Raw genomic sequence first — 21,747 nt, 5'->3', positions numbered from 1 at the left:
GATTCCCAAAAAGTAAAAGGCACTGTGAAGTGAGGCTTCAGTCATGTGCAGAATCACCTATTTGATTTTTTAGTCATCCATGCATAAAGACAGTATTTGCTCTCGGTACCAGCACTTTGGCCCCAGACAGAAAGTTACAGGGGTATTGAAGGGATGGGAAGAATAAAATATGCCTCTGACCTCACTTTGCCAGTGAGACCAACAAGCAAAAGAATCAGTGATCCTGTCACTTTACTGCTATTTTAACAGAGGCAGAAAGTGTTGTTTATACCCAGAAAAGGAAAAATTCCGATCGTTGAGTTAAAAATGATTTATTAACAAGATAATCTTTGACTTGAAATTGACTTGAAATTTGGAGAAGAATATTATTTTGTAATAAGAAGAAAGGGAGAAAAGGGTTATTCCAGAGAGAAAGTGGAATATTTGCAAATATGAGGAGGATGGCAGGAAATAGCATGTTTGGGCTATATCCCAGTTTGGGAGTTCATTGTCCATTTTAAGAATCAGATTAAAAACAGACACCCCCCTCCCCAGAAAAATGCACATAAATATTTCTGAATCAAAATTTAATATATAATTTCATGGGCATTATAGTATTAAGTGACATTTACCACTTCTACTAGGATAATATAGTGCATATTAAATTAGCCTTCTAATAGTAGTCAGACTCTAGTACTGACTACCGTCGGATATAGACACATTATTTTGCTTTTTTAAGTCTTCATTTCTTTATAGAAGACACTTGTGTTTACTGCACAATGGCCTTAGATTGAGAGGACACCTTTAGACAGATCATTTTTCAAATTCAGTGCAATGATTTTTTCTTTTCATCAGAGAATTTTATGGGTTTTTTATTCCTTCCTGTTCACTTTGGGGATAACTGTTTGCATTTGTAATATGTGCAAGCACAACATCTGTCTCCAAGTGAATTCCTGTGTTCACTATTCACTGAAGCAATGAAACATTTGAAATGCAAGAACATTGCTCAAAACGTTGTTGCTAGTTAATTCTTCATGCTCGGAACGTTGCATCTCTTGCACCTTGAGTCTATTAATCTTGAGAATGACACAAGTTATGCAGTTCTCATTGTGTGCCCTTAAAGAATACGACAGAAAGTGAGGTGAGGAAAGAAGGGAATTCAGTCAAGAGTGTCTAATTGGAATCTTTCAGCGAATATTTCTGGGGGTGGATCTTAAGTCAAAAAATAAATAACTTTATTAAAATGACACTGTATTTATTGGATTAAAAGCTTTAGATTGGTATGCCAGTCTCGGTAACAAAGGTAATAGTCTGGAAAACCAATAAGAAAAGATTATCATTCTAGTAGAGAAATGAAATTGGCCCAAAATCACATAGAAAGATATTTAACCTCAACAGTAGTAAAAAATAATAAAAAATATGTAAATAGAAATGCTATTCTTTTTCACCTATCAGATTCTAAACATGAAAAATGAAGGATGATAGCTAGTATTTTTTAGGAGGGGTGAAACAGTATGAATGGGTATAAGTTTTATGAAGGGCAAATTGGCAAATTATGCCAAAATTATATGAAAAGAATTTTATTATTGGCTTAGTAAGACCTCTTTTTAGAATTTATCCTCAAGAAGCATTAGATATTATAAAAGTGTCTGTACAAAAATATTCATTGTAAAAATCTTTAACATATTGAATATTGGAAACTAAGTTTCCTACTTGCTAAATATGTTACATGGGTTTATACAGTAAAAGATGCTGCAACTATTTTACATGAGGTATACATGTGTATTTACTGTCATAGAAATTTACAGTGTTAATTGTGAAATAGTGAATTGTTAATTGAAAAATATTTTCCTCAAAAATATGAATATAATTTGTTTAAAAATGGTGTTCATGTATTACAGGAAAATGTTTAGAAGTATTTATAGCTGAAGGTCAATAGTTGTTATCTCTGAGTGATAGGATTTTAAGTAACTTTGTATTTGCTTATCTATATATTTTCAGCTACTCAATGTGTATTTGTGTAATAAGAAACATGGAACGTACATAACAGGACAACAAAAAAGACAAACATAGTTTATTTAATATTGCTTTAGATAACCTGAGTATAGATACAATTTAACTGAATACTTTTAGGTTAATTTTTCTTCACTTGTCACTTGATATTCTTTTTCTTCCCCTGTATCTAAGGGAAATAATATAGTATATTAAGCAAAGTAAAGGAGCAGATGTGGATGAAAAGTCTGTAATAAATTCCATGTGCAGAAGCTATGGAGCACATCTACAATGGCGTATTGGCCAATTCAACACTCAATTAACAGAAAATTTGCAATCTGGTCTAAATAAGTGTTCAAATAAAATGGTAATATGCCTTACACTGCCTCATAACTAAAAATGAAATGTCTTAAAAGAGATGAATAGAAGGAATCCTTTAAATTTCACCATTTCTTGCAACTCTCAGTGGGGCCAGAGAATAATTCTAATGACAACACACAGCTAATATTTCATATAGAAATGGAATCATGCCCTAATTCTATCATGAAAGGATGCAGTGCCTCTGTGGACCTTTGTCTGGTGAGTTGACCAGAATCAGGCTTCGATTTGGTCACTTATTGTGGTCATTTCACAAGCATGTAATGAATGCCTTTGATATGACAGTACTGCTTTAGACCCTAAAGGAGGATCAAAGACTTGGTCATGGTCATCGTCAACAAGGAGTTAGGGACTAATTTGAAACCCAAGACTTACCTATGAAGCAGTATGTAGTGATAATGAGGTGTATGCCTTTATACTTCTAGACTATTGGTGCAAACATTTAACAAGTGGTCAAGAAAGGATGTGGGGAGAAGCTTGAATGGATCAGGACTCAAAGGATAAACTAGACTTAAAGATGTCAAATGGAAGGGGGAAAGCCAGTCCAAAAAGAAAACATGGTCACATGGGGAGTGAAACATTTTCTCTTTAAACTGTCTTAGTTTAGTTCTATGAGAATGCATGATGTGGGAACTCCAAATTTAATGTTAACCAAGCTGGATCTTCTCTTGGACTGCTAAATTGACAGGTAGAGGAAGCGTATTCATGGATAAAAAGTAATGTAAGTAGTTTAAGATGAATTATTTACTGTGTTGTTTTATTCATTCATTAAGCATATTTATTGAATGCCCGATGTACCCCAAGAATTGTGCTCTGAACTGGCACTGCAATGGTAGACAGAAGGTAGTTTTGTACTCCTGTAAAACTATTAAGAATATGGTTCTGACAAAGCTTTTTAGGACTGCATTCATCTTTCACTGCATACATATAAAATGCAGTTTATTCTTAGCATATAGGTTCACTAAAATAAAGTAAATATTAATAAAAATGTATTTTATATGGGAATGTCTTTCAAATGAGTCCATTAGAGAAATAATAAATATGACTACGTATTTTTTGCAAGTCTGTATTTTAGCCATATGATGTGGTGTGATGGCTCTCAACTATTTTTTTAATAGGGCCCACAGGCCCACAGTAAGAAATATATTTTATATCATGGTTCAGTACACATGCCCCCCACACACAAACAGACACACACAAATGAAACAAAACTTTTATAAGAAATAGTAAGAAAGTGAAATTATAAAGTGTGGTAAAAGATGGACTCTTTAATAAACCGTATAGGGACAACCTGTTATGCATATGGAAAAAAATGAATTTGTCCTTACTTTACCCCATACATAAAAATGAACCCTCATGATATTAGAAATTGCAAAATGAAAAAAGTCAGCATTCTAAGTTACAGGGAATAAAGAAAAGTATATGAGCGAACTAACCCTGAGGTGGAGAAAATTTCTTAAACAACACATGAAAAGATACATCCGAAAGTAGAATCTAAAAAATGAGCAACTTTCAAATTAAAACACATAAACAAACTTGTGTATATCAATTGATAAAATGCAAAAAGAAAGGACAAACATGTCCACTGTGTTATGAACTAAATAGTTTTGTCCCCTCTCACAAAATGTATTTATTTTTATTGCATTTTAGGTTTTGGGGTACATGTGAAGAACATACAAAATGGTTGCATAGGTACACACATGGCAGTGTGATGTGCTGCCTTCCTCCCCATCACCTATATCTGGCATTTCTCCCCATGCTATCTCTCCCCAACTCCCCACCCTTGACTGTCCCTTCCCTATTTCCCCTCAACAGACCCCAGTGTGTAGTGCTCCCCTCCCTGTGTCCATGTGTTCTCATTGTTCAACACCCACATATGAGTGAGAACATGCAGTGTTTGATTTTCTGTTCTTGTGTCAGTTTGCTGAGAATGATGGTTTCCAGGTTCATCCATGTCCCTACAAAGGACGCGAACTCATCATTTTTAATGGCTGCATACTATTCCATGGTGTATATATGCCACATTTCCCTGTCCAGTCTATAATTGATGGGCATTTGGGTTGGTTCCAGGTCTTTGCTATTGTAAACTGTGCTGCAATGAACATTCATGTGCATGTGTCCTTATAATAGAACGATTTATAATCCTTTGGATATATACCCAGTAATGGGATTGCTGGATCAAATGGAATTTCTATTTCTAGGTCCTTGAGGAATCGCCACACTGTCTTCCACAATGGTTGAACTAATTTACACTCCCACCAACAGTGTAAAAGTGTTCCTATTTCTCCATATCCTCTCTAGCATCTGTTGTCTTCAGATTTTTTAATGATCACCATTCTAACTGGTGTAAGATGGTATCTCAATGTAGTTTTGATTTGCATTTCTCTAATGACCAGTGATGATGAGCATTTTTTCATATGTTTGTTGGCCTCATGTATGTCTTCTTTTGTAAAGTGTCTGTTCATATCCTTCGCCCACTTTTGAATGGGCTTGTTTGTTTTTTTTTCTTGTAAATCTGTTTTAGTTCTTTGTAAATTCTGGATATCAGCCCTTTGTCAGATGGGTAAACTGCAAACATTTTTTCCCATTCTGTTGGTTGCCGATTCACTCTAGTGACTGTTTCTTTTGCTGTGCAGAAGCTGTGGAGTTTGATTAGGTCCCATTTGTCTATTTTGGCCTTTGTTGCCAATGTTTTTGGTGTTTCGGTCATGAAGTTCTTGCCTACGCCTATGTGCTGAATGGTTTTGCCTTGATTTTCTTCTAGGGTTTTTATGGTATTAGGTCTTATATTTAAGTCTTTAATCCATCTGGAGTTAATTTTAGTGTAAGGTGTCAGGAAGGGGTCCAGTTTCTGCTTTCTGCACATGGCTATCCAGTTTTCCCAACACCATTTATTAAACAGGGAATCCTTTCTCCATTGCTCGTTTTTGTCAGGTTTGTCAAAGATTGGATGGTTGTAGATATGTTGTGTTGCCTCCGAGGTCTCTGTTCTGTTCCATTGGTCTATATCTCTGTTTTGGTACCAGTACCATGCTGTTTTGATTACTGTAGCCTTGTAGTATAGTTTGAAGTCTGGAAGTGTGATGCCTCCTGCTTTGTTCTTTTTGCTTAGAATTGACTTGGCTATGCAGGCTCTCTTTTGGTTCCATATGAAGTTTAAGATGGGTTTTTCCAGTTCTATGAAGAAGGTCATTGGTAGCTTGATGGGGATAGCATTAAATCTGTAAATTACTTTGGGCAGTATGGCCATTTTCATGATATTGATTCTTCCTAACCATGAACATGGAATGTTTCTCAAAATTTGTATGTTGGAGCCCTAACCCCAAATATAATTGTATTTGGAGGAGGGGTCTTTGAGGAATAACTGTGTTTCGATGAGGTCATAACTTTGGAGGCCCATGATGGGATAAGTGCCCTTGGAAGAAGAGAAGAAGACACTAGAACTTCCCCTTTTTGCCATATGAGGATTACAGGGGGAAAGTGATCCTCTGCAGGTCAGGAAGTGGGTCCTCGCCAAGAACCAAATCTGCCAGTACCTTGATTTTAGACTTCCCAGGCTTCAGAACTGTGAGAAATAAATGCCTGTTGTTTAAGTCCTGCAATATTTTGTTATTAGCAACCCAAGCTTACTAATACAAATTCCTTATGACCATTCAGCATTATAATACAGAATATATGGAGATTTTTTCAACCTACAGCAAAAGCTCTTCCATAAGAAAATGGAGAAAAATTATGGAACAGGTGATTTACAGAAAATAAGGTCACAAAAATGCCAGTTAATATATAAAACATGCTTAACTTCACTCATTGGGCAAATAAAAATTAAAACGACAGTGAGGTGGTATTTCATAAGTATTAGTTTGGTAAAGCCACTTTGACCATAGAGATACTGCTTAAAATGTGGTATATGTGAACTCTCATATATTGCTTGTAGAAAGGTAAATTGTACAAACAGCCTATTTGGGAAGAAAGCTGGCAAAATGTTATGCTAGAGATACTCTTGCTTACATGTGTATGTAGACCTATAAAAAATTTAATTTCATCATAAAAGTTAAATGTGGGAAATAACCTAAATGCCTATCAATAGGAGAATGAATAATTAAATGATGCAACACCAAGCCCAGGAATACTATGCAGAAGTTAAAATGAATGAACCAGAGGTATATCAGTATTGAAGGTAAATCCCATAAAATAACTCCAAGTAATAAAAGCAAATTAATAAGAATGTGTAAAGAATAACATTTACATGCATATTTAGAATATGCTCTATTGTACTATATTTTCTATGAACACTAACATATTTATTACAAATGCATGATCAACCCCAAATCACGAGATTGGTTACAGCTTATGTGAGAGGACCCTGAGTCAGACTTGGCGATTTGCTAGAACTCAGAACTCATAGTTTTTATACTTATGGTTTATAACACAGAAAGGACCCAGGTAAAAATGAGCAAAGAGAAAAGGCCTATGAGGGGATGTCCAGGAGGAACCAGGCACAAGCCCCCAGGCATCCTCTCCCATTGCAGTCATGTGGATGTGCTTAATTTTCACAGCTGTAATTGTATGACAACATGTGAAGTGCTGTCACCCAGGAAGTTCACTTGAGCCTTAGTAGGTATGTGAGCCCCTGCATTAACGACCTCCACTATTCAGATTCCGGCTCCTTAGGTTAAAAACAAGTTCTTACTATAAATCATATTGTTAGCATAAACTGTCTGATCTTACTGGTACACCTGACTCAAGGAATAAAAAACACTCTTATGAGGAAGAATATACCAATAACTCAGAGCTGACCTTCCAGGGAGCTTACTAAAGGCCAGACCTGAAGACAAGTCTGTCTTGAGAGTGCAGGATTTGAATCCAGGCCTGTTGAGTTAATCTTTTCCTGCATAAGCTGGAGAGGTAAGAAGGAGGCTGGGAATAGCAAAAAAAAAGCAAAAAGGACTTTAATGTGGAATGCAATTTATTTCTTATGCTGGGGTGGGTAAATGAGTGTCCCTTATATAATTATTTGGGCACTTTTGTCCTAATTGCATAAAAATAGGAAAAGTCAATGTACTAGGGGAATATCATTTCATACAGATTCCTCTAAAAAAATAGTTAAGATAAATACTATCAGGATCATTTAATAATGGAATGTTTACAAATGATTTTAAAAAATGTCTGCCAAATGCATTTGGCTTTGACCTGGAAATAATCCACCCTATCAAAGAATACATTTTATAATGAAAACACCAGAGCTTTTCTCAAGGCTTTTTATTTTGTTTTTAAAGACGTGGAGCAATCTGAACATTGTTTCCTTATCTGGGTGGTAATCGAGGCTTAGCAATTTCCCACAACGTTACACAAATCCAGATTACTCTACATTTTGCAAATATGTCTCAGTCTTTCTTTGCCCTTTGGGCTTGTGTTGCTTTTTGTTTTCATTCCATGGTCTTCCTTTTGTTGACACAGTGACTCCTGATCCTACTTTAAGACTCATAAACAAAACCATCTCTGTGAAATGTCCACTATCAATAGAGCGATAATAATCACTAGTGTTTATTGAGTGCCAGAGAGCATTCTAAAGGTTTCACAAGCACTAGGTACTTGAACTCTCGTGATACCCATTGAGGTAAGTGTGATCCTCATCTTATCAATGAGGGAACTCAGGTACCTAGGAGTAAAGGCATTTAGCCAGGGTCACACAATTAGTAAATGAAGAATGAAGGATGGGACCTGGCTATAGAACTGCAGTCTGTGTGTCTAACGAAGCTCTGCTGCTCGTGGCACTCCTCCCCTCCAGGATTATCTGTGCTTTTACTGTGTGTTATAGGTAACTCCAATGTTGCATTTTTCCACTGGTGGGTGTCTCCTTCCCCAAGCAATGTTTTTGAGGTCCCATAGAATCCTTATTTCCCAGAAAAGACCCAGTATAGAGTAGGAGTTAAAAACATTTAATAAATTGCTCATGAGACTAAAGAATATAGATTTTGTTAGGATGTATACTTAGGTCTTAAAAAAGTAATGCATAGGAAATTTCAGTATAGAAACACCTGGAGGGGAAAAAAAGGCATTTAAAGTCTTTTGTTTTATTTATATTTCAATAAGAGTGAAAAATGATGAAGTAAAAGTGTGTAAGCTACTCCTGTGTATTTATTTGTTTGAGAATTCACCAGAGTATTTTCAGGGAAATATATGTCAATGCAGATGTTATGGCAGTGAATTAAAAATCTAGAATTGTGCTTTCATTTTATTTTTCTTAACCAAAGGAATTAATATTTTATAATGGTTTGTTTTTAATTATTCATAATACATATTACACACTCACATACATATATTTATTTCTGTTCATTTTATAAAGACATCCATACTTACACACACACAGGTGTCTTTTATTTTCATTAGCAAAGCCATTTTCACGTTCGCGTTCTATAGGAAAGAATTACCTTATAGATCACTGTAAAAAAAAAAAATCACTTTACCCAGTTAGTTCCTCTTCTAAATTATTGAACTGTATTGATGGTAAGAGGAAGATATATCTGGTATGCTGTCCAAGGGAGACCTAGTTCCTTTTAACTTACCATGTTTTAAGGGAGTTGCCAAAGAGGGTGCTGGCTTTTGACAAAATAGCCTTCTTCCTTATTTCTTAAATTCAACCTCTCTAACAATTTACTGCTTCAATAGTTTGCTTGTTTTTTTTCCACGTTAAACATTTTACCTGCTTGTGTCCTTCAATTTTGGGTTTATTTGACTTCCATGGCCCAGGAAATGACCCTTTCTTACATTAAATCTTGGCCATAGCAATCCCAGTTAACAAATCCATTTCCAAGTAGATCAGGAGGGGGACATGAGTCAGAACAATAAGTGTGTGAGCCTGAACCACTGAGGTTTATTTTTCTTGTTTTTAGATTCAACACTGTTACAGAAAACAAAAACACAAGCCCTTGGTATCAAAATTAGTATTGGAAGGAATTTGTTATAAGAAAAGTTCCGTGTGAGTAGGTGCACAGAGTTACTGTTCAAAAGGGAAAGCTTTCTTTGCATTCTAGCAAACATACAGACGCCTTCACAAAGGAAATAGATGTCATCTTCTATCAGCCCACCCTAAATGAAAGAAGGAAAGCAAGCTTAAAATTGGTAGAAGAGTTGATTTCACTACATGTTTATGTTAATAGGGTATTTGACTTTTGAATGCTTCATAAACCTTGTTATGCTCTGTGCTATTTGAGGAGTAAAACAGCTGGAACACTGCCAGAAGCCTTAATTGGAATCAGCTTAGCAGGGGCTGACAAGGTTTCCTAGTGTTTAGTTTCAAACTTATTATAAAAATGTAAAATTATGTGCCATTTATTTTCTATTCATCTCGTTGGTTTATGCCCATAAAGGTAAGACTCAGCTGCATTAAGGAATAAACTTGCTTTTTCTCCTGTCTGCCCCAGGCTAGTACTCAGAGTTAGGCAGCCTGGGTATTGTCTGTTTTAATTAGCTGTGACCTCACTTCTCATGCAACAGAGGATGTCATGGGGATCCTTCCCCCATGCATTTTGATTATTGGCTAAAGGATCACTCAAATGGCCAATCCATGGTTGAATCACTGAACTATGTAGTCAATCTGTCACCAATGTAGTGAGTAAGGCCACGGAAATATGTTCAAAAATGGCTCTTGGGGGCTCTTAGTTTTCTCCTACCAAAGGGTCACATTTGCTACTGGCCAAATATCACAAGCAGGCTCTTGATTTTATTTCAAGCCATGAAAAGTAGGTAAGTTTTGTTCTTTCTGCCAAACTTTAGGGAAGTCATGCTTTTTATTTTGTTTCTTTGGTTGGAGTTTTCAGCTTCAATTGGCTCTAGTGTTTCAGCTTGTTTATATCCCTTACTGTACTGTTGCCTGATATGGACAAAGTAATCCAGTTCCTTAAAACATACACACACACACACACACACACACACACACACACACACACACACACACACACACACACACACACAAACTTTAGTACCTGCTACATACCAGGCAGTTTGCTGGGTGCTAATGACACCAATAGACGGATTACACATAGTTCCTGTCTTGACATTGTTACAGTCTTTTTGGGATGAAACAGAAATTTGAACAAATAATTTAGAATTAGTGATGAGTGAATTGTGAATCAGAATGTTGTCTGTTCAGCTGGCCCAAAGGCAGCCTACCCCAGCTTTTCAGTAAAAGGTCTGTGAGGACACAGAAAAGGATGTGAACTCAACCTAAAGCTGAGATGGATATGAACCAAGAGCTAAATTCTGAAAGGAATTTTCTGTTCTGATAAGGATCTGAGTTGAGAAAAGAATGTGCGCTTTTTACATCAAACACACACTCTGCTTTTGCTTTGTGGGGAAGACGATGCTCTGAAATGAGACAGAGGCGCTTTACTTACTCTTCAGCCTCTCTCCCTAGTGCTGCAAAATGTTGGATGGAAGGGCCACGTGGGCATCCTTGCCTCATTCCTGATGCTAGCAGGAAAACATTCAGTCTTTTGCCATTAAGTGTTATGTTAGCTGACAAACTTTTGTAAATGTTCTTTGTCAAGTTGAGAAAGTTCCCTTCTATTCCTAGTTTGCTGAGAGTTTTGTAAAGAACAGATGTTGGATTTTTGTTAGATTCTTTGCTGCATCTATACAGATGATCATGAGATTTTTAGTTTTTTTTTAAATAAGTTGAATTACGTTGATTGATTTTGGAATGTTAAACCAACATTGCATTCCTGGGCTAAATCCAGTTGTTTGCTTTGGGCTTTATTTATTCTTCTTTTTCTGGTTTCTTAAGGTGGTCTTTGAGATCTTTTCTTTTCTTCTAATATAAGAACCTAATGAATTTCCCTCTAAGTCCTGCATTAGCCTTATTCCACACATTTCGATAAACTATATTTTCATTTTTATTAGGGTCAAAACACTTCCCAGTTTCTTTTCAGCTTTTCTCTTTGACCCACAGGTTATTTCATGTGTTTTTTTTTTTCCCAAAATATCTGAGAATTTACCAGATGTTTTTATATTATGCATATCCAATTGAATTTCTAATTTAATTCCATTAGTGTCAAATAACATATTTTGTGTTGAATCCTTATAAATTTATTAAAAGTTATTTGATGGCCTAGAATACGGTTGATCTTCGTAAATATTCTCCAAGCTCTTTAAAAGAATGTATATTCTATTGTTGCTTAGTGGAATGGTCTGTTAGTGTCAATTAGGTCATAGCATTGTTTAAGTCTTCCATATTCTGATTTTCTGTTTATTTGTTCTATCAACATTTGGAAGAGAGGCACTGAAATCTTTGATTATAATTGTTAATTTTTCTATTTATTCTTGCAGTTCTGTTAGTTTTTGCTTCCTGTATTTTGAAGTTCTATTATTAATGACTTTTACATCTTCTTGATGATTTAACTCCTTTATCCATTTGAAAAGACCAGCTTTAGCTTTGGTATGAACTTTTGCTATGCAACTGACTTTTCTGATCTTAATAATTGTATTCTAGCCTTTCTTGATTAATGATAGCATTATATATATATTTTTTCTGTTGTTTCTGTTAGAAAAATATATATATTTTTCTGTTTCCAGTTAGTTAGGATTTCAAATACAACTTTTTGGGGTAGAAGCATTATATATATATTTTTTCTGTTGTTTCTGTTAGAAAAATATATATATTTTTCTCTTTCCAGTTAGGATTTCAAATACAACTTTTTGGGGTAGAAGAAGAAATACAAAGGGAAATTAGAGAGTATTTTAAACTTTGTGAAAATGAAAACATAACATATCAAAATGTGTGAAGTCTAAAGGAGTACTTAGAAGAAAATGTGTTAAGTGACTATGTAAACATAAATACCTATATAAATGTAAAGACCATTTTGGGCATTTGCATTTAAACTGAGTTTTAGGCATTATATAAGTGGTCTTTCTTGTTTATCTGACAATCTCTGCTTTTGATTGAGGTTTATGAATCAATATTTAATGTGATTTTTACGTGGTTGTTAAGTCTATGATCTTTTTATTTGCTTTCTATTTTTCTCACACATTTTTATTTTTTCTTTTTTGGCTTTCTTTTGAATGATTTCAATATATAACATAATTCCAAATTATCTTGGCCTACTAATCATATTTTTGTTGCATTTTTTAGAGTTTAAAAGAAAGTTTATGGTATGCATCTTGTATTTATAGAGTGTGTCTCTGAGAGGTATTATACCACATAGTGTATAGTAAAACACTCTTCCAGGAGTATATGTTCTTCTCTTTGCTCATGGATTTCATGCTACTGGTGCCATGTGTTTTATTTCTATATATTATAAACCATATTATTAAATAATATGCATTATTATTATTTATGCTTTTAGTAACCAATTTTCCTTTAAAGGCAATCTTTTATTATATGCCCATGTAGTCAATGTTCTTCATTTCTTTTTGTAGATCCAGATTTCCGTTAAGTTTCATTTTCCTTTTCAAATGATCTCCTAACTTTTCTTAGAATGCATGTAAGGTAATGATGAATTATTTCAGCTTCTGTAAGTCTTAAAAAAAAGTTTAATTTGCTTTTATTTTTGAAAGATATTTTTCCTGGATTTACATTGTTTCTGATAAAATTGCTCTTAATCTTCTATCAGTTCTTCCGTACCAAAGACTTGTTTTTTTAAATGGTTGCTTGTAAGATTTTATCCTTGTGTTTCAGCTGTATTTTATTTTATTTTAGAAATGGGGTTTCACTATGTTACCTAGGCTGGCCTGGAATGCTTGGGCTCAAGCATTCCTCCAAGTCTCAGCCTCCCAATGTGCTGGGATTACAGGTGTCAGCCTGGACCTGGCCTGTTTCAGTATTTTGATTATGCTGTGCCTTGGTACAATTTGCTTCATGTTTTTATGATTGGAGTTTCTTGGCCTTCAAACATATGTGGATTTATAGTTTTCAGCAAATTTGGTAACATTTTAGCTATTACATTTTCAAATAGTTTTTTTTCCCATCCCCTCCCTCCATTGTGCTTTAGGATTTCAAATACATTTTTATTAGGCCTGTTAAAGTACCACAGCTTACTCATGTGGTTCTTTTTTTTTCCAGTTAGTTTTCTCTGTGTTTTATCTTAGACTGTTTCCATTGCTATGCCTTCAAATTCAATAATTTTTTTTTCTGCAGTGTCTCTTCTCTGTCTCTAATCCCAGTGTATTTTCATCTCAGTCATTACAGTTTTCATCTCTAGAAGTGTGATTAAGATTATTTTTGTATTATCTGTGTCACTCTTAACAATAGTCTTTCCTCTAACTTGTTGAACCCACACGCTCCTATGGGTTCCCATATACACTGTGTTACCGCCAATTACTCCAGATTTCCAGTGTGATCATATCTACAGTGAATTCCTTGTTTATTCAGTAGTCCCCATCCTCTCTTGCCCACTCATAGGTGTCATATAACAATTTTCTTTCTCTCCATCATATTTTTTTACTCTTTAATGGGTGATTCATACCAGTATGAAATCATGTTACCATTTCTTCCATCTTGAAAGAAAAAGGTTATTTTCTGTCTTTGCAGTACAACTTAACAAAAAGAGCCCATTTTGTATTTTTTTTCTTTAGAACTTTGTCTCTTTTTCTCTTTTGACCGCCCTCCAGTCAGGCTTTTGAACCACCAACCCACAAGAAACTGCTCTTGACTAGGGAATGAATGACTTCCACATAGCTGACTGTAATGGACTCTTCTTGTCTTTCATCTTTCCTGATGTATCGGCCACACATCTCACCAGTGTTCATTCCTTCCTTCCTTCCTGATACATGTTCCTCATTTGGACTTCAGGACACTGTGCTTTCTTGATTTTCTCCCTACTCCACCATCATTGTGTCTAACTCATCCTTTCTGGTTCCTATAGCCATTTCCTGTCTTCTAATGTTGGTATAACCCAGGGTCCTTGGTCCTCTTCTTTTTACTCTTTATACTTACCATCCCTAATTTCAACCAACATAACATCTGACAAGTCTCCAAAGTTTATAGCCCAACAAAACATCTTACTTTACTCCATTCTCATCTGTGCAATGTAGCTCAGTGGTGGAAGGGATGGAGTGGAGCATCTGTGCTTCACAGAGTTACTCAGAAACCCAGGCTGATGGAAGCTGCACCATCTGCAAATGAAAAAAACTGGAGAGTCATGACCTGCATCTTATGCTTCAGCCCAGAGGTGACATACATCATTTGAATAATAGTATGGTCTCACATATCTGTACAGAGGTTGAAAAATGTGGGAGGATTATGGATATTCAATGAGCACATGATATACTGCTGTATCACAGTATAGGTGATGCTATGTTCATACAAAAGATGGTATCTGGCTCTGTATTTATGGGTGTCACCCTTAGACAATAGAAAACTGTTTGAATTTATGCTTTATCTTTTTCTATATTTTCTGTTATAATGGACATATACTATTTTTGTAATAGGAAAAATGTTAGTGTTTCAGTCTGTAACTGAAAGCAAATGTTATTCAGGTCCAAGTGTGGCAGTCCTTTGTGCAAGTTAGCTCTTTAAGGAAGAGATGAGGAAGAGAGAGGCATGGAGATAATTGAAATAGAATGGACAAAGAAGATGGAAAAGATTTACCAGAGAGGGAAATGTGAAAGACATTGGTAAAAATGATTTTCAGGAGAAAGAAACTAATTTACAGAACAATCTCTAAGCTCTATAAGGGAGGGTCGGGGAGGGAACAAAACAAACTTGAGAGATAGATTCGGGGGCCTCGGCAGGCATGGCTTGCCTCCTGGGGAAGGTGTATCATGACAAATGCAAAGAAATTGCTCACTAAAATGAAGAAGCAGAAATAGAAAGAAAATGGTGGTTACAAAAAATGGGGCTGCAGAGATGGGCAGAAAATACTGTATAGAACATCAAATATGCTGAGCTGTTATTCCACTATAAGTAAAGCCAGGAATTGATATAATGTAAGTATTGCTAAGGAGCAAATATCTATGCATGTTGCTGGCCTTAAGAGAGATGTGCTGTCCTATAAAGCACTATATATTTAAGAACAAAACTATGTAAGCAGTGTGCAAGTGAATTGGTCTTAGGATGGTGGTATTTGCATATGCAGAGAGAGCTGTAAATGCTATTTGAATTTCTAATACTAGATTTGAAATTGATTCGTTTCTTATTGGCAGGAGAGGTGACTCTCCCTGTCATATTCAAGGTGAGGTGTTGGGTGCTGATGTGAACAGCCTCAAGTTGAGTAAAGACCAAGTCTTGATGAAAAGATGAGCCCAACTGTCCATTTCAGGACAAAGTTCATCTTATTGGCAATAGTGGATTCTTGAATAAACCTATCCACATTGCTAGAGTTTGTGATCTTCTATGTATGCTTTAATAGTCTGGTAGACATTAAGCAACTGCTATGGGGTCTGCACGTGATTAGGAAAATACCCTTTGCATTTGGCAATTTCAAGATGACTGATCACTCTTTCCAGAGAATTTCAAAAGATTAATGGGACAAAAGCCACTTACTTGGGTTAAGTGAGGAGTAAATAGGAGGAGAGGATGCAGGAACAGCTACCAGGCAGAGCTCTTTAAAAAAGCCTGACTTCAAGGGTGAAATGTGAGATCTGTGCACTAATGGAATGTGCAAGGCTGTGTTGATGCAAGCACACATTCATAGTAAAACGCTTACACATTAGACATAGACTTCTAATTTGCCTTTAAACTATTTTTTAAAAATGGAACTGTTCTTCTTGGCCCTGTGTTGACACGTACATTTTCCTTCAATCAGTGAAAATAATTGAAGGCTAAACCAGGAGAGCTACTGGTAGGCCTGTAATTTGGTTCTCTTCGAGTTTATATTCTTTCCATATTTTTCTGTATTTTTATTACTTTTTATTATGTTTAAACTTTTAAGTTCAGGGGTACATGTGCAGATTTGTTACATAGATAAGCTTGTGTCATGGGGTTTTTTTGTACAGATTACCTTGTCACCCAGGTAGGAAGCCCAATACTGATTAGTTATTTTTCTTGATCCACTCCTCCTAGCCTCCACCCTCCAACAAGCACCATCTTTCTGTATTTTTCGACATGCATTTTATGAAGGTATCTAACAGAGTTGAGGGGAAGCCAGGGAAAAGGAAGTCTGCTGGTGACAGTGCTTTCTTCCACTTTATCAGCACTTTGTCTCTGGCTTCAAATTTTGCATGCCCACTTGGAGGGCGGGAATTGCCAATCATACTCTCTTCAGAACAGTTTGCTAAAACTCAATTGTTATATTAGGTTGGTACAAAAATAATTGCGGTTTTGAAAGTAACTTGAGCATGCATCTTGAGGATATTATCTCTATCTCAAGTACCTCTAGAACATTCTTTCCAACAACCCAGAGTCATCTTCCTTGAGAGTCCCTGGTTAATATATTATTCTCATCTAATTACACTTACTGTGAATTTTAGCCCCCCCTTATAGATTGGCCTTCTAGACATTTGAGCATCTAATTAGGGGGGACAGCTGATGTTCCCTCCCCCAAAATGAGGTTTTGCTGACAATATCCAGCCTTTGATTATTGAATTTTGATTAATTAACTCCTTGTGAAGCACATATTTCCTCATTCATCTCTCCTATTGCATCTGCTAGTTTCATATTTTCCAGGATGTTCTATGATGAAAGGATAAGCTGACTGAGCATGATGCATGTCTAGACAGTAATAAAATGCAAGATCTACTGATTTCAGTTGCTGTTTATAGAAGTTACAACCAGACTATAGATGAATGATTAACTATATCAACAGTGCAAGAGAAAGCTCTACAGCAAACACGAGGAATTATTCAACTCTCAAGAGCTGGTAGTAAAGGGGTCGGGGGGAATCACCTTCAAATTATTCTGAGTATAGGAATCAAGAGAAGGAAATAAAACTGAGAACAACAACAAAAAAAAAGAATGAAAATGAGGAGATTATTTTCTTCTTTTCCTGAAAACCGTTTTGTTGTTTTTTGCCCTTTAAAGAGCTCAAGCTAAAGGCTTCCTTACTAAGACCTTTGCCTGACATTGCCATTAAAGAAATAGATTATAACAGAGCAGAAAGCACCAGCCCCGAAGGTTCTGTGAAAATGCTGGTCATAGGGAATAGGAATTGGAAAGCATAGGCTGTTCGTGCTGAATTTATCTTCTCTGGTGCAAAGGCTTTCTGCCGCCTCTCCCCCTCAAGCCCATGGGTGGAAGCAGTGAAATTCACTGACATAACTGGGCCAGTTGCTTTTTATTTCAAGTATGCTGTGAGGAATACTTGAAAGCAATCATCTGTGCTCAGTAATTGGCTGATAAAGCTCAATATCCTCAGCAATTACAGTCACTGTTCATTCAGGAAATCCTCCATACATCATTTGAAAGCAGGGCAAAATTGTAAATTATTATAATACTAACCCGTGTAACGCTAGTAGAACATACTTTTATGGTGTTAGGAGCAAAGATTTAGATACCGAATGGAAATTCTAGTCGGGGAAACCACAGGTCATTGCAGTTTCAAGGGGAACTGAGAAGGAGAAAAGCTGGTTGAGGAGGCGCAGTCACAGTGACCCTGAGTCATTCCCAAAGCAAATTTGCACTCAGGAAAAGTCAGCCAAGAATGCCATCACAGAGGTCATGATGAGATTGACAAAAAGAACAAATCACCACACATAACTATGGTCTTAGTCTGTTATCTGTTACTATAAAGGAATACCTAAGGCTGGGTAATTTACAAAGAAAAGAGGTTTATTTGCCTTGCAGGTCTGCAGGCTCTATAAGAAGTATGGTTTCAGCATCTGCTTCTGGTGAGGGCCTCAGGAAGCTTCCATTTTCCATTTGTGATGGAACTCAAAGAGGAGCTGGTGTATCATGATGAGGGAGGAGGTGCTAAGGCTGTTTTTAACTATCACTCTCTCCTGGGAATTAATAGAGGGAGAGCTCATTCATTACCACGAGATCAGCACAGAACTGTTCATGAGAAATCCACCTTTATGACCCAAATGCTTCCCATCAGCCCCACATCTAACATTGGAAATCATATTTCAATATGAAATATGAAGGGGACAAATACTCAATACCTGAGGTTAAGACAGTAAAAAATGTACAGTTCAAAATGTGCCTATCAAGCACAGGACTGGAAAGGGAGGGAAGATTGCTAGCGATTGGCCCAAAAACAAATAAATGAACCAACAAACACTAATATATAGGTGCCTTCTAAGGAGGAACTGAATATGTGGGCATAAAGCACAGGAATGAAAAACATTTTACATCACATAGAGACACACGAAGCAGAGAATTTAGAGCCAGGTAGTATCTAGTTAAACTCTCAATTTTCAGTTTACATGACGTAGACAAGTCTAAGGCATGAGAAGCTAAGTGACTTGTCCAGGGTAATATCCCCAACCATCAGACATAGGTTTTCCTTTTGCTTTGCCGGCAGAGATACCACCACCAATAACAGGTGGCAGAGCTGAAATGAAAACTTATTTCTGATGGTTATTCAGTAAGTATTCACATTCAGTTTTATGGCTACCAGGCTTGATTTATATGTCAGCATTTAGTAGGTTCTTCATCCACTTTATTTCTATGGCTTCTGATCAGTGAGCTGGCATCAACAATTCTTACATGTTAAATCATAAATACCATTTTGTTCCTGGTATGTCCATCTTGTCTTTGGACAAGCTCTGTTTCTTGTTCTCTGCTATTCAGAGCACAATCTCACTAGCAAAATTACTCTTAGCTTTACTGTCATCACACCTGGCCTGCAGAGGGCAGGCATCCCAGAAATGCTTGTGTTCCTTCACTAATATGTTTCTCAATTCATGAATGAAGGGAGTGTACTCTGGGCCCTCTAGGAATTGTATGTGTGTATGTGTGCAAAGGTGAGTTGACGTGATATATCCACTGCTACGTTCCTCTCTCCCTAAACCTTTAGATTTCCTCCTCTGTATTATACCAGGGATGATCTGACATCTCAACCTCATTAAATTTAACCCACTGATAAGTCCAAGTTTTATTCAACCAACTAATCATTCTGTCACAAACAGCTCCATCTCCCAACACATTAAATCCAGAACCTCTGATAAGTGGTTCTGATAAGTCAAACAAATTTGACCAATAAATATTCTATCCTCCTGGGTCTAATTCCCTTAGGATCCATTTCCATACATATATTCTGAGTTTGTACCAATATTTATAAACAAAATAAATGAATGTAAATTGATAAAAATGTGCAATTCTCTTGCTATACAATCTATTTTTCCCAGATAAGCCTTTGAACTTCCTCTGCTGAAACATTCTGAAATTTAATCCCAAGTAAAAGTTTAGTAGGAAAATGGGGTGGACATGTGAGTCATGAGACGACTAAGCATCCACTTGCAAGATGATGGCCCAAAAGAGGTTATCACAGTTTCTTCAAATGAAAGGAAGCTGGTGTTTAGAAGACTTAGGAGTGCAGCCTGCTCCACTGGCAAGGGAAGCCCAAGGGTTGGCTTCGAGTTCTCAGCTTTCACCCAGTCTACCCAAACATCACCTTCTCAAATCTCAGGGTCGAAGATCATTGTGAGGATCAAATAAGAGTATTTTTTATGTATGTATGTATCTCTCCTATCAGGCTAACCTTTTTAAGTGCAGAGGTTATGTATAATTCAATTATGAATCAGTCCCTGGCAGATAGAAAGCACTAAATAATTGTTAATTGAATAATGAGATCAAAAAGGTCTATTTGACTTCTAAGTACTTTGGCAAATATCCACTGCTTATTATTCCGGAAATGTCTTCTTTTATACAGTCTGCCGTAGCTCTCACTAATCTCTCGTTTTCTCAGTCTGTCTTACATGGTCACTGATCCATGGTGGGGTGGTAAAGAGACATTTATAGTCTACTCCAACTGTGATGGAAAGAACTAACTCTCACAATGAATTCAGTTCAGGGAGAAAGAGTGTCCCTAAGTGGGAAGACATTATTGACTAGTATTTTCTATTTTAAAGTGTTAGGGCACCCTGCTGACTTCAGCTTTGCCCTTTGGCACTGCTTTCATATTCGTGCCTCAGTGCACTAGGTCCATGACAGCTACAGTGGATGTTGGCTGCATCTGAATTCCTTATGGAGCTCAAGGTCCTTTTTCATAATCCCTTTAGGCATCTCCATTAAGGGTTCGTACTGCATACTGTGGGAATTTAATTTGGATGAGCATCTCTGTGCCCTCCGTAAAGTGTCTGTGAGGAAAACTTGGGGGCGTATTGTCCTTGGTAGCTGGGGGTATCTCACTGACAGAGAGTACTGCAGTCTGTCAAATGGAGAAGAGTTTTAGCCAATGAAGTCTGAGACACTGAAGGAAGGAAATATTTTATAAACAGCCAAGACCTGTCTCGACAGGAAATCACTCAGGTCAAATGAGAAGGATGAGGCAAGGATGAGAAGAGGGAGAATGAATGCCAAAACCAGGCACCATTCCCAACCTCATTTTCTTGCTTATCTTAATATGAAACTGGATACAAAAATAGGGTTAGGGTCTGATGTGTCTCCAAAAATTTATGTGTTGGGAACTTAATCTTCAATGCAAAATTGTTGTGGGATGGACTCTAATGAGAAATATTTAAGTCATGGCCCCATGAATGAACGAACTCCCTTATAAAAGGGCTTGACACAGGAGTTCATTCATTTTTGTCCTTCTGCCTTCTGCCATGTGAGGGACAGTGTTCCTCTCCTCTAGAGGATGTAGCTTTCAAGGTGACATCTTGGAAACAGACTGGAATCCCATCAGACAACTCAACTTGCCAATGGCTTGGCCTTTGACTTCCCACCCTCCAGAACTGTGAGGAAGCAAATTTATCTTCTTTATATTGGGTTTATATAAAAGTAATCACAGTTTTTGCCACTGAACTTTTTTTTTTTAGTAAAAAAAAAGTTGTTTGCCATTACTTTTAATGGCAAAAACCAAAATCATTTTTGTACTAACCTAAAAAGATACCTAATCTTGGATATTCTGTTATAGCAGCACAAACAGACTAAGACATTCACCTTTCACACCTCCATTGCAATAGGAAGTGGTCTCGAGATGATTTCTGGTCAAACAGATGTTAGTAGATGTCTTACAGAAGTTTCTGGAAGATATTTACTTTCTTCCTCAACAACAGGAGGAAGCTCTGATTTTTGACGCCCCTGCCAGCCTTCTTCACCAACCCTCTTCTCTATTTCCTACCTTTAAATGCTGCCATGATACTTGGAGCAGCAGCCACCACTGTGATCACCCACCTCAGCCTCCCAAAGTGCTGGGTTTGCAGGTGTGAGCCACCGCACCTGGCTGTCAGGAATAAAGGAAATACCAAAGGTGATAGAACAGGAGGATGCAAAGCATCTATTATTAACTTCAGGAACAGTAGCTTTCCTTTAGTAATTATATATCTCTACCTATATGGTGTTTTTATTTCTTTCCAACT

The 21,747-nt window shown here is 36.6% G+C and overlaps 1 long non-coding RNA gene across 1 annotated transcript in view; it reads right to left on the bottom strand.

Moving 5' to 3' along the window:
- Window positions 1-1,213: 1,213 nt before the first annotated feature.
- Window positions 1,214-21,747, bottom strand: part of LOC135276030 (uncharacterized) — a 44,419-nt gene continuing 23,885 nt past the window's right edge. The window contains exon 3 of the long non-coding RNA XR_010343586.1: window positions 1,214-3,173. This is a non-coding gene — a long non-coding RNA (uncharacterized LOC135276030). The remainder of the gene's footprint in view (window positions 3,174-21,747) is intronic.

The sequence above is a fragment of the Aotus nancymaae genome, unplaced genomic scaffold (genome assembly GCF_030222135.1).
Source record: "Aotus nancymaae isolate 86718 unplaced genomic scaffold, 86718_ANA_hifiasm-v0.15.2.pri h1tg000020l, whole genome shotgun sequence".
Lineage (NCBI taxonomy): Eukaryota > Metazoa > Chordata > Mammalia > Primates > Aotidae > Aotus > Aotus nancymaae.
The sequence above is the reverse complement of the archived record's forward strand: the minus strand, read 5'-3'. Positions and strand labels throughout refer to the sequence as shown.